Source organism: Calliopsis andreniformis, chromosome 3, assembly GCF_051401765.1.
Source record: "Calliopsis andreniformis isolate RMS-2024a chromosome 3, iyCalAndr_principal, whole genome shotgun sequence".
Lineage (NCBI taxonomy): Eukaryota > Metazoa > Arthropoda > Insecta > Hymenoptera > Andrenidae > Calliopsis > Calliopsis andreniformis.
This window is the reverse complement of record NC_135064.1, coordinates 7972526-7990381: the sequence shown is the minus strand read 5'-3', so window position 1 is coordinate 7990381 and position 17856 is coordinate 7972526. Positions and strand designations below refer to the sequence as shown.

The 17856-nt window shown below is 35.1% G+C and overlaps 1 protein-coding gene across 1 annotated transcript in view; it reads left to right on the top strand.

Annotated features, from left to right (window-relative positions):
* The window catches only part of LOC143188962 (protein kinase C-binding protein NELL1), a 92114-nt gene that overhangs the window by 44876 nt on the left and 29382 nt on the right, over positions 1-17856 (top strand). The gene's annotated exons all lie outside the window — the stretch shown is intronic.

The window sequence follows — 17856 nt, the reverse complement described above, 5'->3', positions numbered from 1 at the left end:
TTAGCAACGTGTTTTACATTTGCCGAGGAAGTTATTAATTACGCAGTATATCGTGTTTCGCTATGTGGACGTTGAACACCGTCTCGAAGTTGAAAATTAATTTCCGTTCATTGGAGAAACTTTCTATCAAGATTTTTCTCAGCACTATTCTTATCATTATCAACATTATCGTTGCTATCGTCCCTATTTAATATTCATTACCTATACTTATATAAAAATAGAAGAAAAATTAAATTTTCTGTACATCGTTGTTATATGGAGGTCCCTAGTGAATCACACACTGTTTAATTTATCCTGTACTCATTGAGTGATTATTTTTAGATGTTAGTCGCTGCAAAGTTTCATAGCTATTTTGAGTTGTATTCAGATGACGATTTCAACTCTGTAAAAATGGAAAGTTACTTTTGACTGTCAGAGTGATGTAAGGGCATTTTGTTCTGAAATTGCGATCATCATTCTGTCTATCTTTTCTTTGTCCTATTTTTCTATTTTCCAATTGTCATCCCTTGGTATCTTCGCGACGCGACGCGTCGACGCATAATTGCATTCATCTAGACCTAGACTAGACTTCTATAGAATCTCATATTTATTCTCCTGCTTTTGAGATCCCTTTGACATTTTTATCGTTATTAATTTAATTTATTAAACGAAGAAAGCTATTTTCACCCATAATAAGCTATTCTCTTCTGCGTGTATACCACATTGCGTGATTGTGTTAAAAAATCTTCTCTTAGCAAGGGAAGGTTGGACAAAATGGGGTACCTAGATTTTAATTGCTTCCTCTAAACCACAAACACGATCTAGACTTAATTTTTTCATTTAATCGTATATATACAGTGAAGTGTATAGTATAATAGGTTTCATTTAATCATTGTTGATTGTTTTCCTTAAAATTGGGTTTTTCTAAAAAAGGGCGAGTTTGTTCGTTTCTTTCAACCAATAGGATAAAACGGGATACTCATCAAAATCAATACAAATTAATATAAAAATGATCATTGTCAATTCTTATTTGTAAATGATTTATAGGCAATCTATAGACGGAGTAATGTAATTTATTACTATAAAAAAGTAATAACAAATGTCTTAACAGCTTAAGTAAGGAATGATAACATTAAACATTTATTTTATCTTATTATCTATCTTTTTGCGATTCTGCATGAAACCTAAAGGTCTAAGGTCATTTAAGTAAAAAATAAGATTATTGGATAAAATAGGTCTTATTCAATAGGGCATAGGGTATCCCGTTTTATCCGATCACCCACTGTCGTATCTTGTCTAATTGTGCACTGTTTTAAATAGAAAAACATCTGGAATTATTTAATCAAGCAAGTTACAGAAAATCTAAATACATATTTAAAAGATCAGGAAAATTCTCATTGAAATACACTAGTTACTTTTTCTATATTGTTTATCAAGCACTGATAAATCCCATCTGAAAATCCTCTTACACGAAATCGGTAGGAAATATGTACTATAACTTAAGTATTGTAAGTAGGTATTATAACTTTCTGCAAACTTCTGTTTACTACGTGTCCACCACATATAATTCATGATTCTCAATCGTTTCTCATATATTTGTACGTCATACACCATATAAAAAACATATATATTGCCAACAAAAACATAGCAACATCTACAGAAACTATATTAATGAGTATCCCATTTCGTCTAACCTTTCCCAACTTATTTTTAGTAAGTAAGATTGGTCAAATTTTTATGGTAAAGTAAAGGAAAAATTATATAATTCGCTATATTTTATATGTTGAATTGTTTATTTCATTTGAACTATCAATATCCTAATTCAATATTCTCAGGATAAGCCCACTTTTTACATTTCCATTGAAGATTTGAAATATTTCCTACTTTTTGCTTTTCCCCTAATCCACAAATTGTCAAGTATACAAAGTACACAATTCCATAAATATCCAGGATGATTTAGAAAGCTTTTTTGTAGGTTCAAATAAATTGGTGAGTTGCCGAAATTGCTATGAAATCCTTATAGCCCTTTCTACATTGTCTGTCGTATATTCAATTTATATCTATCTGTCCATTGATCGAAAGGTAATTGGAATACGCCCGAATTCGTGAACGGTGGAAAGGACTACGGGATTTGGATCGATTTGAAGCGTCTCGACGCCTTGGCGCCGCGTTACCTATATTAACGCGATGGTACGCAGTGCTTTCCTGTTAAAGTGTGTACGGTCGTAATTTCCAACAACGGAACAGGCATCTTCGCGTAAAACTCTGCGTAATTGCTCATAACGTAAAATTTGTTCCTGGTGACATAAATATTATCGTTGACGACCCTAATTGCTTGACCCTGCTTTGAAACTAGAAGAAACGCTAAATGTATATAAATGGTATAGATTATTTATTATTCAATATATTAAGCTATATTTACAGCTTGTTATTGAGGCTTCAGAAATATCTATCTATCGACAGATCTATTTTCGCGTTTACGAAAATGTCATGTTATTTTCGCGTTTAGTCAAAATAATTTCATTTAATCTGTACAAAAGACATTCAATAAATTCGATAATTTCTATTACAGAATCATAATCTGTTGACAAGATTCCAATTTTTTGTTGTTTCGTAAGCAATTGATAATACGAAATGGAGCAATATAATAGACGAATGTAAGCATGAATTTTTATTTTTGAGGTGTTATGGGCTGTCAAAATCTTATAGATTTTCATCTTCTTTCTCATAAAAGGTTCTTGAACCTTGAAACTCCAATAGCTAGTAGAAGTGCCGTTTTGGGCATCTAATAAAGTAATTTTAGGATCACCCAATATTCATCCCAATTTTTTTATACATCTCTTTATAGTTATCCTAATATGGGAAATAAAAATGACTATAGACGCAATAAAATCAAATTATTGCTTAAAGTTAAGCTTCCTCCATATTATACTCTATGAATCATCTTAGACACCTACAATGATAGGTGTCTATGAGCTAGGTGTATACGAACTAATAGATACGTTTGTATTTCAAAAGCAGAAGGTGAAGGTAGTTTCTAGATCTGATAGGGATAAAGTGGAAATAGTGGACACAGCTGAAGTAATAGTTAAGCTAAGCGTGGCCTTTAATTTGATAGGAATAGTAGAACGGATCGTAATTACAGACAAAATGAAAATACAGTTTAAGTTAATTATGGTTGGGCTTCATGAAGAAAAGAAATAAGAGAATAGCTGGGATAGTTATTGATCATCGTAGGATTATGCTTAGAATTGATTTTACAATAACCAAGTTGCTTCTGTTCTATAAAGTAAAATGTAGTAAATTCAAACAATTTCCTAACGTAAATTATTTTCATGCAAATTTAACTACCTATTACATAAAAACGACAGTTTTTATAGACTTGTTGTGAATATTGCGATATTCACTACTGTAAAACAGTTTTAAAATAATATGAGATGTGCAAATTCCCAACAGGGGGTACTTGGAAAAGGATTAGACGAATTATAACCGAACTGGTGGAAAATGGGAAACGAATGAATCCAGGATTGCTGATACAAAGTGGAACGGTTTACTCGTTGCCAGTGACAAGCTTGAATTTACGATATGTACTGTTGTTGTGTCGGTGACGGAGCAAATCCTGAAACCGATACGAGCAACACGAGTCAATTACAACAGCGCGTGCACCTGACGCGAATTATGGATCACCGGTGCATGGACTATTGGGATTTGTCTGATCCTGACAGTTGGTAGCCAATGACACAATCATTTGATCATATTTTGGTTACTTTCTCTAACTCTGAAAACAATTTAGGTGTCAGTTTTAAGAACCCCCAAAAGTACTATATAACGAGTTTTAAAATGTTTTAAATCCCATTTCATGAAGATCAATAAAAAATGTAGAATATTTCACGTGAAAATTGTATTAAGCTATATGGTAGCTTCTATATGTATATGGGTTTGTGTATTGAAGATTTAAAAATAGCTAACGATTTTTTAAGTTGGGTTGCTTATTTTGTTTATGAAAAATTGTAACTTTAGGGAAGATATAAATTTCAGTCAATTTAAGTTATGTTGCTCTTAAGTCATGTTGCTAATCAATATATGAGCCGCTCATTTGTCAAAACGGCTAACTCTATATAACAAAAATACTTACATGTATTTGAAATATAAAAACTTAAGCATCAATCATGTGCTTTGACGTTAAAGTTGTAAAAAATTCAATAAGTAGAAATAATCACTTTGTAGTAGCATTAATGCCTTTGATGCGATACATTCTTCCATATCGCTAATAGCATCACCAGTATCTACATTATTAATTCAGACGAAAGACACTGTACAAAGATTAGTCATGTTTCATTTCTCTAGCATTTTTTATAGATTCATTTGAGATTAGAAACTACCATGATACAATAAAAGTTCTGATGTTTATACTGAAGTGTATTGGAGAGAAGTAGGTAAATACGATTGGTGGATTGTAGAAAGAAAAATCAAGATGAACTAATTCAGCCAGAAGGCCGTCGGTTCGGTCAGGATCGTGTGTCAAAGTCGAATTTTTATGTGGCAATCCACTTGGACGTCGCGTGCCACGATTACGTTATGCAAAGACATATCCGCCCTCCGTGAAAAATTTATGGTACCCCGTTACGTAAATCACTAGTGTATTTTTACCTTAGTACGATCGATGCAATACTTTTGTTCATTGATGATGTTTGCTCGAGGATCTGAATAAAGGTTTCATTAAGCCACTTTCTCCATGGAAATAATTCTCTGATGTGAGATGTTTGGTACTGAAATTTTAACCCTTCAGGAACGAAGTATTTCCACCTACTGAAGTAATATACGAATAGAAATGAACATTATGGCATTAAAAATTCTGTGCTTTCTAAGTTATGTAGTACATACACCCTTTACAATTATAGAAAAAATATTTAGAAATATTCTCGTAAATGAACCTGAGGCAGAGTGCATGCTATGTACATTTTTTATAAAATATGAAAACATGAAAGTTTGTACGACGTGCAGACTCTGTTCAAAGGTAAATGAAATTTAGTTATTATGCTCTTGAATTATCTAAAAAATTATGTTAAGGCGTAAAACAGACAAAAACATAATCTTCCATAACTATATGTAACGTTCGCGTCACTGTCCTATTCTGAGAAATTTCACGGGCTTATGAGCCGTAAATAGAGATATAGTTACCTCTTCATCTTTAAGCCTTCCTTTGACCATCGCCGTAGATCAAAGGTGTCAGGGAATCACAAACTGTGGCATTGTACCCATTAATAGTAGCAGAACAGAACCGAGAAAGGGCGGTACTGTAGGGAAGCCTTCATTTTAGGAAACACACGTCCGAAAATCTCGCGTCTGTCGCTTGTCCTGTCCCGAGTGAAACGGCGTCGTTCAAGTGGACGACGCCTCAAAAATAGTCGTTGGCTCGTAAAGTCTTTTGTTGCCCGTGAAACGCATTCTCTTCTCTGTCTCCTCCGTCTGTTCGTTTCTTTTCTGTCTGTCGGCGGGCATCCTCCGCCACGTTTCGTCGTCGTCATCGTCGTCGCCGCCTGGCATCGGCGCCTCGATACCTCGCGAATCAACGTCGACTTTGACCTTTTAACCATCTCGACAGGACCTCAGTAACCCAAAATACATATTTTTTTCTTTCCCTTCGCTTCGCCGACTTCTCATTTGGTGTTGTTCCGCTTTCGAGGTGGTCACTCGGAATCCATTGAGAGAAAACTGACAGTAAGTACAGATTGTGTCTGTCAAGTGATAATCGAAACAATTTACCAGGTGGACAAGGCAAAGTAAGATATTTAATCCTGTTGATTTGTTAATCATGGAAACTATTTAGTGTCTAAATATTAATATTGGGCAAATGACAACTCGAAAGCGAAAGCTGGATACTCAGGAAAGAATTAAGTCATATACAGGGTCGAGTTGAAATTTTATGACTTTTGTGGAGGGTGGAAAGGAAAGGGTGGAAAGGAGAGGGTGAAGAGGATGTGGTAGAAGTCAATACTATATTCCCTATTTCTTGAGATGATTTTATGAATGATAATTGTTTTCAATTCTTGAGCCAAAGTAAACTCTATAGTTAAACAGTAAATGTCACTTTTGAAGAAAATCGTTAACAAATCAAAAATAATTTTTTTTTTCTTTAAGTACTCGCAGGAATTTGTTTTACTAAGTATATAAGAAAATTAGACCTCTTAAAGGGGTGGCCCATGACTATAGCTTCCTCTCCTCTCCCTACACTTAATTCAAACCTGAATATACAATATCAGCAGACTGGGTAGAGTCTTACACCCAGTAGGTAAGTAAAAGTATACGAGACGACGTCTCTTTTCCGCTACGAACAATCAGCAAACTTTGGGTATGTAAAAAACTATGTAAAAAGTGTTTTTTGATTATAATATTATCTCGTTTATAGACTTACAACTTGAACTTAGTTAGAAGCTTAAGGAAAGGAAGAGATTCGTTCCTAAGATCAGTTATATACTAGCAACTTTGATTTACTAAGTTCCACCTTAAAACTAGCGTCTTCCTCGTGATGTATAATCCTGAATCTGTAGTACCGAATTGATCAAGTGGAATTTTGTTTACTGACTCTTCTACTATCGCTGAAAGCTGGATTAGCTTTTGAACGAGTTCGGGAACTTCCATGCCCAAATGTCATGGAACACAATCGTAAAGGAACGACACTGAATTCCCTCGCGACTGGCCAATCGAGCGTACATCTCCATTAAGAATAGCACAAGGTGGATTTAAATATCCGGTGGAGCCTTCGTCTCTTCGGGCAGCACCTGACTAAAGTGTACACGGCCGGCCACAGAAGAAAATAGCCTAATCTCTTCGGTGTGTACACGGTCCGACTATCGCCAAATATTGACGCGTCAGGTTAACGCAACGCTGTCTAACCGTGAAACGGCCGCGGGAAAGCCTTCCTGCTTCCCTTATCTGAGACCTAGCCACGTTATCGTTGGAGATCTTGGATCAAGATTCTTATCGTTGGCTCGACATAGCTTTTCCTTTATCTTGTTTTTTGTGCAGCGATAATGCATCTTTCCTACCTTTCTTTCGATTTGGATTTGTCACTAGGTAAAACTTGAAAGAAGTCTAGAGAATAATGACTTTCGAAGCGGCCGAAAGGAAAGATAAGAAGCACTCAATTAAGAGTACATTGAGTTTCGAGCTGAAAAACGAGAGGAACTTTACACAATTGATAACGTAGTCATAGAGGACTTTTGCAGAACAAAATACTCACCTTTATCAGGTTCTAATTTTCAGTTTCAGTACACATATACGTTTAAGGGATGTCATAATGAATGTACCTCCAGGATTTCGTGATATCAATAGTTATATAAAATAAAGTCGGGAAATTGTATATCTACATTACTTAAATATGGCTCATTCCTATTTGAGACTTAATCTTCAATTAACTCTTTAACAGTTTATCAAAATTACAAATTTTGGTATGAAAAATGTGTTTTTTTTATTCTTTAAAATACTTTTATACATTGTAACACGCCTAAGAAAAACATGTTTTACTTCTTATTTTATTTTTATCGATGTCCTGCCATATCCGAGTGTCACTCGGGATAAACTGTCAAAGAATTAATCATATTATTTAAGCAATTATCATATTATGCCTAAATATTGCCGTGTTTTCATTGCTTTTTCAAACAATAGACATCATTGCCTATAAATAATGTTTTAAAGTGGGAGTATACAAGTGGAAGTGGCATGTATCTTTCCCTGTAAGATCGTTATTAGTAACCCTATGCCCTATGTATAAGACATTTCCAGGCATACATTGAAATGCAAAGCATTCATTTTGAGCACCTTTATTGAAGGTAATCACATACGACATGACAGAACACAAAACTCGCTATATCTCATAAACAAAGTGAAATAGGACATATGTTTATATGAAATTTTTTCATTGTAAATGCTAAACCAGCTCTTGAAGTATTGCTCACATATTACGAGACCCCCTTCATATTCTCACGTTGACGAAAAATATTCTTGGAATCACTACCATGAGTTATCTTGGAATCGCTAATATCAAGCTGACCTCGACATAGGTCGACTAGCTCGAACGATATGCAATATTAGGTCAGACTTGTCATAGGATTCTAAGGAATACAAGATATCAGGGATTTCTCAAAATCTCTCACTCTTAAACACAGAAGTTACAGCTGAACCGTTCTCAACGCTGTGCCTTTAATTTTGACATCCAAGTCAATAGATTCGACTTATCGAATTAGAATGACGGCCTTGACCCTCGGCGGTGATCAAACTGTAGGTGGTTCGCGTGTGGAGGCTGTTTTTGTCGGCGTGGCGGAATTCCACGGTACAGTGCCGCGGAGAGAAATTCAAGCGACGAGAGATATCCGGTGGCCGCGGCTTCTCACGTGTCCTCTGTCCTCCTTGGTCGGATGAATTTCAATGATCGCGCGAAATTTGGCGCGATCGGTCACGCCACGGATCGTTTGGCCGCTGCGTGGAAATACGATCGTGGGTGGTTGTTCGCGGCGCGTGAATCGAAAACGCCTCGCCGCGTGTCAGTCGAACGCGTCTGGCCGGTGTCGATACTCTAGCCACGTAGTTCAGGCGCTGTAGGAAACTGTTTCGCGTTTGTTATGTCGATCTTGCTCGCGGTGCTGATTAAGGTTACGTTTTTCTGGTTGCTCCTGCCGATGATCGGCCTATCGTGTCATGAGCAGCTTGGGAAATTTTACGTGCAAAACAGGGCAATCTTCAGTGAGTATATAACTGTTAATGTTTGAGGATGATTTTGTGAGTGTGAGGTTTTGGTTGGAATAGTGAATAGAGTTCGGATACCTAACGAGTCATTGAAAATAAGATCTCAGTTGAATCGATGAGTTGAAGAATAATACAAATTGGGAAACCAGGTTTTGAGATATTTGAACGTAACGTGCAATTCTGTGCGTTTTAAATATCTGAACCCAAGAGCTAGAGTATATTAACTCTATTTTTTTCATGTGGTTTAATACACTTTGGTTCTGAGGTCCAGGTACAATTTTGAGATTATTCGAAAATTGTTAATTTTAGAGTTGTATGGCCCTCCAATTCACTGATTTATTTGAGGTGTAGTAATTGATAGTTTTGTATGCATTAGTCTCACAATTAGATGAATAAGGAATTCTTCATATTTCATATTTGCTAGCTAAAAATGGCTAAAGTTTAGAGATTTTCAGCCATAATTAGGAAAAATGATATTTGCAAAATTAGGTTATATAACATTCTAAAAAATGTTGATCAATTAATGACCTTAAAAACTTTAAAAATTATATTCTCGCATTTGTATATGAGAACCATTTAGTCCATGTTAATAATTCAGACGTGAAATTTTTCCATCATAATTGCAACAAATATGCACTACATAAGTATTTATTATTTTTTATCGCATGTACTTGTTGGTCATCATTTGAAAACATTTTTGGTAGAAAATTGTTTATTATGACTGTTTACGTTAACTGTTTAAGCGTGTTTTCATTATCAAAGTAATGAAAATTAAATAATTAAAAGTAAATGCAATTGACTGAGAATAGCTGAAAGTGCTTAAATATTGTTAAAATAATTAAAACTTAGTAAAAGTAAATTAATATGATCAGAAATAATTAGATCGAGGTAAAATAAAGTGCAATTAATTGATCAGTGTATAATAGAGTGCTAATAGATACAGCTTGCAGTGATTTAAGTGTCAAATTTCCTCGAAAAGCTGGTTTCATTCATTAATATTCTCACGAATTTTGATGTAGTTACCATGTCTGATGAATGTACATGATAGGTTTCAGCAAAATCGCGTGCTGAATAAGCGAATCAATATCTATGTAGGTATGTACAATTGGACGGTCTAAACTGTTCATTCTAGGAAGTTTCGTGTCCAGTCGATCCTTCGAATAATGTATAACTGCTATTATTGTTGACTATGGTAAACAATAAAGTAACCAAAGTTGCCTTGTATAATCGAGCACCGTCTTGGCATAAATGTCATTATATAATAAAAATGAACACTCCTGAACGGTACGTCGTAAAAATTCAATTGCCTCTTATCGATTGTCTCGAGAAGCTCTCGTTACAATTGATTCCAATAGTATGATTCCAATGCGTAACAGACAAATCCGCGTGAATATTCTAGTTCCATATTTCAAATATAAACTTTACTAAACGTTTACAAAATTCTGTAAAATTATGTGGGTGACTCAAACATATTGATCTATACAGAAACTTAGGATAAAATTTGTTCATAAGAAATTCTTCATAAATTTATTTTTCTATAGTAAGTAGATGGAAAACAGTTATTTTTCTTTCACAGGAATTTGAGCATTTTTTATTCCATCATATTAACTTTAAAAAGCTTTTTCTATTGCTAAGATAATTAATAAAGTATCAAATCTAATATATTTGTCAGGTCTGCAAACAAGACAGTACCATATGAAATTAAGCTTGAATTGTGAGAAAAATATTGTAGTATATTTTATATTATTTTTTAAATATTTTAATAGTTTAAATTACTACGTAAAGCTTAACGATATTACACAGGAAAGCAGCATTTCTGATCGAATATTAAGCACTCTTTCAAATGAGAAACATATTTAACGTTTTCAATTATTTACAAAAAAAACATATTAACGTTTAAATAATAATCAATATTTATTTCCCGATAAATATTAATGTCTTATTTTGGGGCTTTTTTAGTTTACATATTAATGAATGGAGGACATAGTTTCTCTATACAGGTACCTATTCGTTCATGTATGTAACAAAGTTCAATGAAATAATTCTAAATCGAAATATGCAACTTTGTAAAAGGTTTATCATATATTAATTAGTAAAAGCTAGACCATTTTAATTTGTAGTATACCTACATATCAATAGTTCAACTCAATTAAACAAAAATTGGTTTTATTTATTTCCGCAAGTCTTGTTGACTGCTTTATTAAATATGCAGACAAACTGATAGCTGCAGGGTCATTAACAGGGATTAGAAATTCAGCACCAAAATTCCTGTATTTGAGGTTGTAATGCAAACCAACCTATGTCACATTTTCAAAAAATTCGTATTAAGGTCTTCATTAAAATCTAGAATCTAGAATTGATATTTTCAGAAAGCAATTTTCAGAGGGGGATTAAAAGAACATTTTCATTTAGAAATAAGGCTTGAAGAAGAAAAGTCTATAAGAGAGCATTGAAGTTAACTTTAAATATTAATACTACCCAACTCCGAAGAAAAACAATAACTACAGAAAACTATGAAATTGAGTTTTTTACAATTTTAGATAATCTTGAACATTTTGCGCCTTGTTTTAGTGCAAAATAGCAGTAAAATATTTTTAGCAGATAGTCTTTTTCTCCATAGTTGGGCAGAAAAGGAAAACACGTGTCTTAGGTAATTTTCTTTTAGAACCACAGATATTTGAACAACCTCTGTAGTTTGTCTTGGTATCGATCGATTGAGAAAGCAAACGCCGGAGCTGTTCATGCACGAAAATCCAATCACTCGGGCTAATGACGATAATTGCCAGCGTCTGTCGCGTGATACACGACGACAGCTGAACCCCCTGAGGCGCAGAAGGGACAACAAATGCTCCTTCCAGGAAACCGTGAGCCTTTCCTAGGCGCGTTCAAACGCGAAACGAAGCGTCTGGCCGCGTTACGTGCGTATCTAACGAAATTCATCGACGTTTCCGGGGGTTGCGACCCCTGTCCGACTCGTGAAACGCGTTTCAACGCCGATCGATGGAGTCGTGCACCACGAGGACGGGTTTCCTAGGTGGACACGCGGTCTGACCGTCGCGCGATATCGATTCGTACAGTCCCTGGCATTCGTCGACACGGCTTTTCTTTTCCCTTCCATGCGGTGAATGAAAAACGGCGGCGTGTTGCACGGTCGATTGCCTTCGCCAGCCTCAAAAGGGTTCCCTTCGTCAGCCTCAAATGAAACTTTGAATCTAACAACCTGTGGATTCATTTCGTATTCTTGGTTCCATCACTTTCAAATTACCCCCGTTATTATAGGAAACAGGGTGTGCAGTAGGCTCTGGATGAGTGATACTCCCCAGACTCTGTCGAGTATCTCTTCTGCGGAAGTTGAGTGAATTTTTTTCACGTCTCGTTTGTCTAAAAACTGTAGAACCACAGAAGCAGGAATTGGAATAAATATAATGACAATGACAGTGAATTTATTGTAGACACGTACCTACTTACAAGTTAAAGCAGTTGTGCTACTTGTTGTCTACTATATTTAATGTTATGTCTTATTTCTTTGTACTTTCAATTCTTTTTACATTTTCTTTCCAGTAACTGCTTACTATTATGAGTCATTTTAAAAATATCGAGTAGGACTTAAAGTAAGGAGAACTAATGTTGGGTTAGGATTGACATAGGAGAACAAAGGGTTAAGATTCAATGTTTTGTGGTACAAGTGGTGAAGATCGGGAATAAAATATACTGAAATATTGCTACCCAAAAGTGTAGGACCCATCTGATTTCTTATTACTTTGTACGTCGTTGGTGTGGACTAATCTCATACCAAGTCGCTATCAAGAGTTAACTTTAATATGCATATCTAGATTCCTAGGTTTCCTCGAAATTTAGTTACTTCAAATTTTGTGCATAGATTTTTTTGCAAAACATGAATCGACGTAAAAATGTGCAACCATAGACTTTGATTAATTGTACATGGCGGTTGATATATCTATATTATTACAATAAAAAGAGTAAAAAGAGTTCAAAGTAGAGTAAATAGCTCTCCAGAAAAGTCTATCACGATCCTCTTAAATGCTTTTCCCACAGAATACTTCGATTTCGTGAAAATGGACTCAGTAAATATTTGCCAGGTACACTACTGTGTAATTCATTAATGAAAACGTTCATCGCGCAAGGATGATGACCTTTTGATCGCGTTCTCGCGCATGAATCCTGCATTCATCGTTCATAATGGGACAGTTTGGGTTAAAAACTTATAATTGTAGCTATGAGTAACGTTATCATGTCTGCAAGAACTACAAGTATGAGCTATAAATTAGTTGTTTCAGTTTAATTAGCACGAAAGTTTAGACTCAGATGCATTCTAATGAATTCAGCAATTAGGAAGAATTTCTTAATTTGGAGTTGATCTACCCAAGATAAGTGATGCAGTTTTTGTTGTTTCACACGGTTCCTTATTAGTCCAAACGAAATTCTAATAATAGCAAGACAGTAATATGAATTTGAGAATTGGAAACAGAACTGCTTTGTAAAGCTGTTGAATACTGGGAAGACAGCTTAAACGTACCTTTCGTCACTTATTGTAGGATAATGCTGCTCGGTTGTACTTTCTGTGTAATTATTCAAATTTTAGTAGAACTTTCATGGTAACGACTACGAGAGCTAAAATGAGACATTCACATGCGAGAGTGCTCAAATACAAGACTACTGAATGACTTATTCATGAATGTTGCACTATCAGAGTAGTATAAGTGCTTATATGCAGTTATTCAAATTTATAAGAACACATTGAAATCGACGTCACTTCTGCTAATTACTAAGCGTAGACTTAAGCTGCGTTCTCAGGTATACATTCAATGACATTAAATGCATTTAAAAGACCTTTTCAATACTTATTGTGTTTGAAAGGAAATACCTCTTAGTGAATTAAATGTATTGTGTATTATGTGCGTAAATCAGATTCTTGTATTTCATAATAAAAATGTGGCTTCAGGAGTGTTTTTGTGTCTACATTGCACACATAAAAATGTTTATAGCTTGAGACAAATAAAATAACTACTTACTCTACTAACTGTAGGTTACTGAAATTTTATATTCATACAGGTATATGTATAAATATAGATATACAGTATAAAAAATGGGGATTTGCATTACAAAAAACACTTAACTAAATAAAAACAATCGTATCTCTAAACAAATTAATTTTGAATTAATTTGGTATAAAAAACTATTTTGTTATTATACGATTTTTTTTAAAAGTGATTGTAAATTTTTGATGGGAACGTATTTGATTATAAAAAATTTTTACACTTGTTATACCTGTAACATACAGTTAGCACGTTCAGTGTTTCTTTTCCTGAAAAAAATTAATTATAAAAGTTATCAATACAGTTAATATGTAATTTAAATTTCACAGATTTTGAATTGTTCAAACATATTTTATTCCCTACGTAGTGTACTTACAATAGTTCTAAAATAAAGTTTGAAATAAATATTGTTTCAAACATATGAATTAACATTAACCCTAGACTCTATCTGTCATGTTGGCATCGCAATAGTCGTCTAGGTGATTTTTAATACCACGTGACAGTGAATAAAAAATGTGATTTCTTCTTTAGACATGATTACATTTCTCTTGTCACTTAGATCTAAAACTTTCCTTTGATCAGCGCTGCGCACAAAAACACGTCTAATCTTCGCACGAAAATCAAGCATCGTTCAAAGTATACTCCAAATACAACATGTATATAGATGGGCTACAAATACGCAAAAGGCTCATCAAGCTTATTAATCATTATTACCTGTAACGCAGAACTGACTTTGAGAGATTGTTGCACCCCTCGACTCCACCCTTCACGTGGTCCCTGTCACATGGTCTCGAACTAAACGATAATGTCACGTACGGTTCGATAACGAGCGTCGCGACGCCCGGCAGTCTGCCACCGATCCATTCCATCCTGTTTCGCTGGGTTGCACACTCGCGCACACACAACGACAGGGGGGGCGCGCGCGTCCACGTTTTCGGACGACGCAAGCAAGCGTACGTGCTCGTGGCTCTTAGATGAGCATAGGCGCCGCCTTTTGGAAATTCCCTTGGTTCGTTAACCCGTCGGTGCCGGGCACGGCGAATCGATGAAACATGTGCTACTTTTGCGACTCGAGGTTACTCTTTTTTTGGTTGCAAGCTACGAAAAACTGTCTTACTGGTCTTACTAATTTAAATAAGTTGAAAATAGACACTTTGGAGAGCGGAGGGACACTTTGAATTACTTAATAATCTTCAAGTAAATTTGTAAGGAATTCTTCTTCAAAGGATGAAAAATATAGAGCTGTTGAAAATGAAGTATGGATATTATGGATACTTTAGTCCTGTTTTTAAGTGTAGATACTACTGTATGATACGGAAGTGAACACCAAACCAAATTATGCTTATAACAAATTTTGTATCCACTCTGCATGAAGTTTTATTAACTTGATTGGAGAATTTCATAATACTCCATTCTTATTATTTAAACAAATTCATTTCTTGATGTCCTATGTATTCTACTTTCTTTGACCCTTTTACATACTTTTTTAATGTTAATAATGAAAAATGAGTTATAATTTTTAAAAGAGAAATTTGATTCTATCTTCTAATATATCGGCAATTATTTTAGCTTATGTTTGTAAAGAGTTTTCAAAAGTTTTAAGTTTTTCAAGCGCAGTGGAGACATTACCATTTAGCGATATCAGAAGTTACACTCTTTATATCGGCTTTCCATTTAGAAAAGTGTGGAGACCATGAAAGTCGTCGCTCAGAGATGACTTTTGCAGAGTCGTCAAAGCGACAGCACTCAAAGTAAGGGTTCAAACGCGACAGAATCACACAGTAGTGGTGCGTAACGATGAAAGACCTACGCCAATGGATGAGAGATGCAGCAGGTACGCATTTGGCGCAACGAACCACTTTTAGCAATGAATGCGAGCGTACAACGCCATTAATTTGTCGGACGATTTGCCCCGATTAATGTCCACGAATTCCACGTCGGACTCGGAATCCCCGATCGTTCATTTAAGGCGATTTGCGAGAGGCGAAAGGGACATCCCGCGGCTTTATTCTCGTCTGCTAGTTATGCAATTAAAAAAAGCTTTCACGGACCGTTTCAGAATAGTAGTGTTGTTTATGTTTTGCTAGACTTGTTACACGTGAAACTTGGCTCCATTGCAAGAAGAAAACGATTTTAATTAACTACGTATTGAGCTTCTCTGTGATTGAGAATTTTCAGGTTAGGAATTTTTCAATAGTGCCCTCTTGGGTTTTTTTCGTTATTTAGAGCACAGCTTCATAAAAATGATTGCAGTTGCGAATACAGAAATTTTAAGTACTTTAATTACTTTTGAGGGCGTTTATTTGAAAAAGATTCTTCTTAATCTTTAAGTCGTTGGTAGAAAATGTCCTGCTTTAAGCAATAAGATACCATTGATCTAGCAGATACATATTTCTAAATTAACTCGGAAGTATTATCAAAATAATGAAATAATAATATTATTTCATAATTATTCCTTTTAGTACTTAGAATCGTGAAGATAATTAACCTAATTTCGATTCATATGTATTTGTAATGTCTCTTTTATAGAGTAGTATTAAAAGTAACGAGTAACCACTTCAGTACCAGGGGACATGAATCTCGATGGTCCCATAATTAAAACTTAATATATACCGAATATAATTTGTTTCATCTGTAAAGATCGCTCGCAAAAACCAGTGACTTCAATATGCAAAGTGTTTTCGAAGCGATGGTATAATTTCTCGATTATACAGATCTTCTGTAGATATAACCTTTCAATAGTAGGTCTTCTTAGACCTATGTAGCAGTTTGTATTTAGACACAGCATTTGGCATAAGTTTAGAGAATAATATACAGTAAGATGCAATAATGTTTTCGTTTTAATAGTTTATAAAATGCTGAATATTATAATATATACCCATATATAGTATATAACATAGATGTACTAATACATACGCCATTAGATATAGTTAATCAGTCCCTAGGATTATTAGATTTTTATTTGTAAAGTCATATCAAAGAAATAGTTTATGCTAAACATAACACAAATTCTCACGAATAAAAAGATTATATCACCCAGATGTTTCAGGAAATGTAAAATCTGAGTAGCATAGTGAGTTTTCCAATATCTTGTAAAATAAAATAAATAAACTATTAAATCTTGCTACTTCTTATTTTTTTCAATTATGACGTACCAAATCTCTATCAGATTATTTATAAATGCAAATAGAAGTAGCAGTGGCTAGTTAGATTGGGTCGATGAAGCAGATTTTATCTAATTGTAAGTGCAGGCGTACTCAACGAATATTGATATTTACTTCTTTTAAAAGGGTTCTGACATAACAAGAATTGATTTATATTCAACATCTTTTTATGCAAGAAGTCAGCTCTTTTTTAGTTGTATCTCAATTTCGGAAACACTTTATATGTAGATGCTAAAAAAAATTAGAACCATCGCTCGAGACAAATAGAATACTTTTATTAACGCGATCAATCGCTATGGCGATAGCCCATCGATGGTGCTCCGACAAAAGGATATTGGCAGGTTGGAAAGGACAGTGAAAAATCTTTTTTGTCACAAGGTAGGGGGAGGACAGGCTCAATCATCGGTACCGTGATCTTCACGCGACAGAAGCAAAATGGATTTTTCATATATATCGAAAATCAGATAAAGAGCAGAGTGCTGTTTACGGGGGTTAGGTTGGAAGGGGCGCGAGGAAGGGGTTGAAGGCTTCATGGAAACGAGGAAAAGCGCGGAAAGGCCGATAACGACCGTCGACTGTTGAAGAGTCGATCGATACCACCACGTTTCAAGAGGACTACCTCGCCCGTGCCTTCTTCTTTCCTTATCGCGCTTCTTCCGTTCGATCAGCGACTCCCTTTGCCATTCTCTCGACGATAGCGTCGATGATGAATGCTCCTTGAGCCCCTCTTACCACGTTTCGAGGGACAGAGTGGAAATACGCCATTGAACTTTATTGCTCGTCGAGTAGAGGCTCTGTCACTCGATACAGCTACTCGGGGGGAGCAAGAGCTTAGTAAATTCGATGTTTGATGTATTGGAATCGTTACATCTTTCAGTCTTCCTATGAGAATCTATTAACAGGAGGTGTAC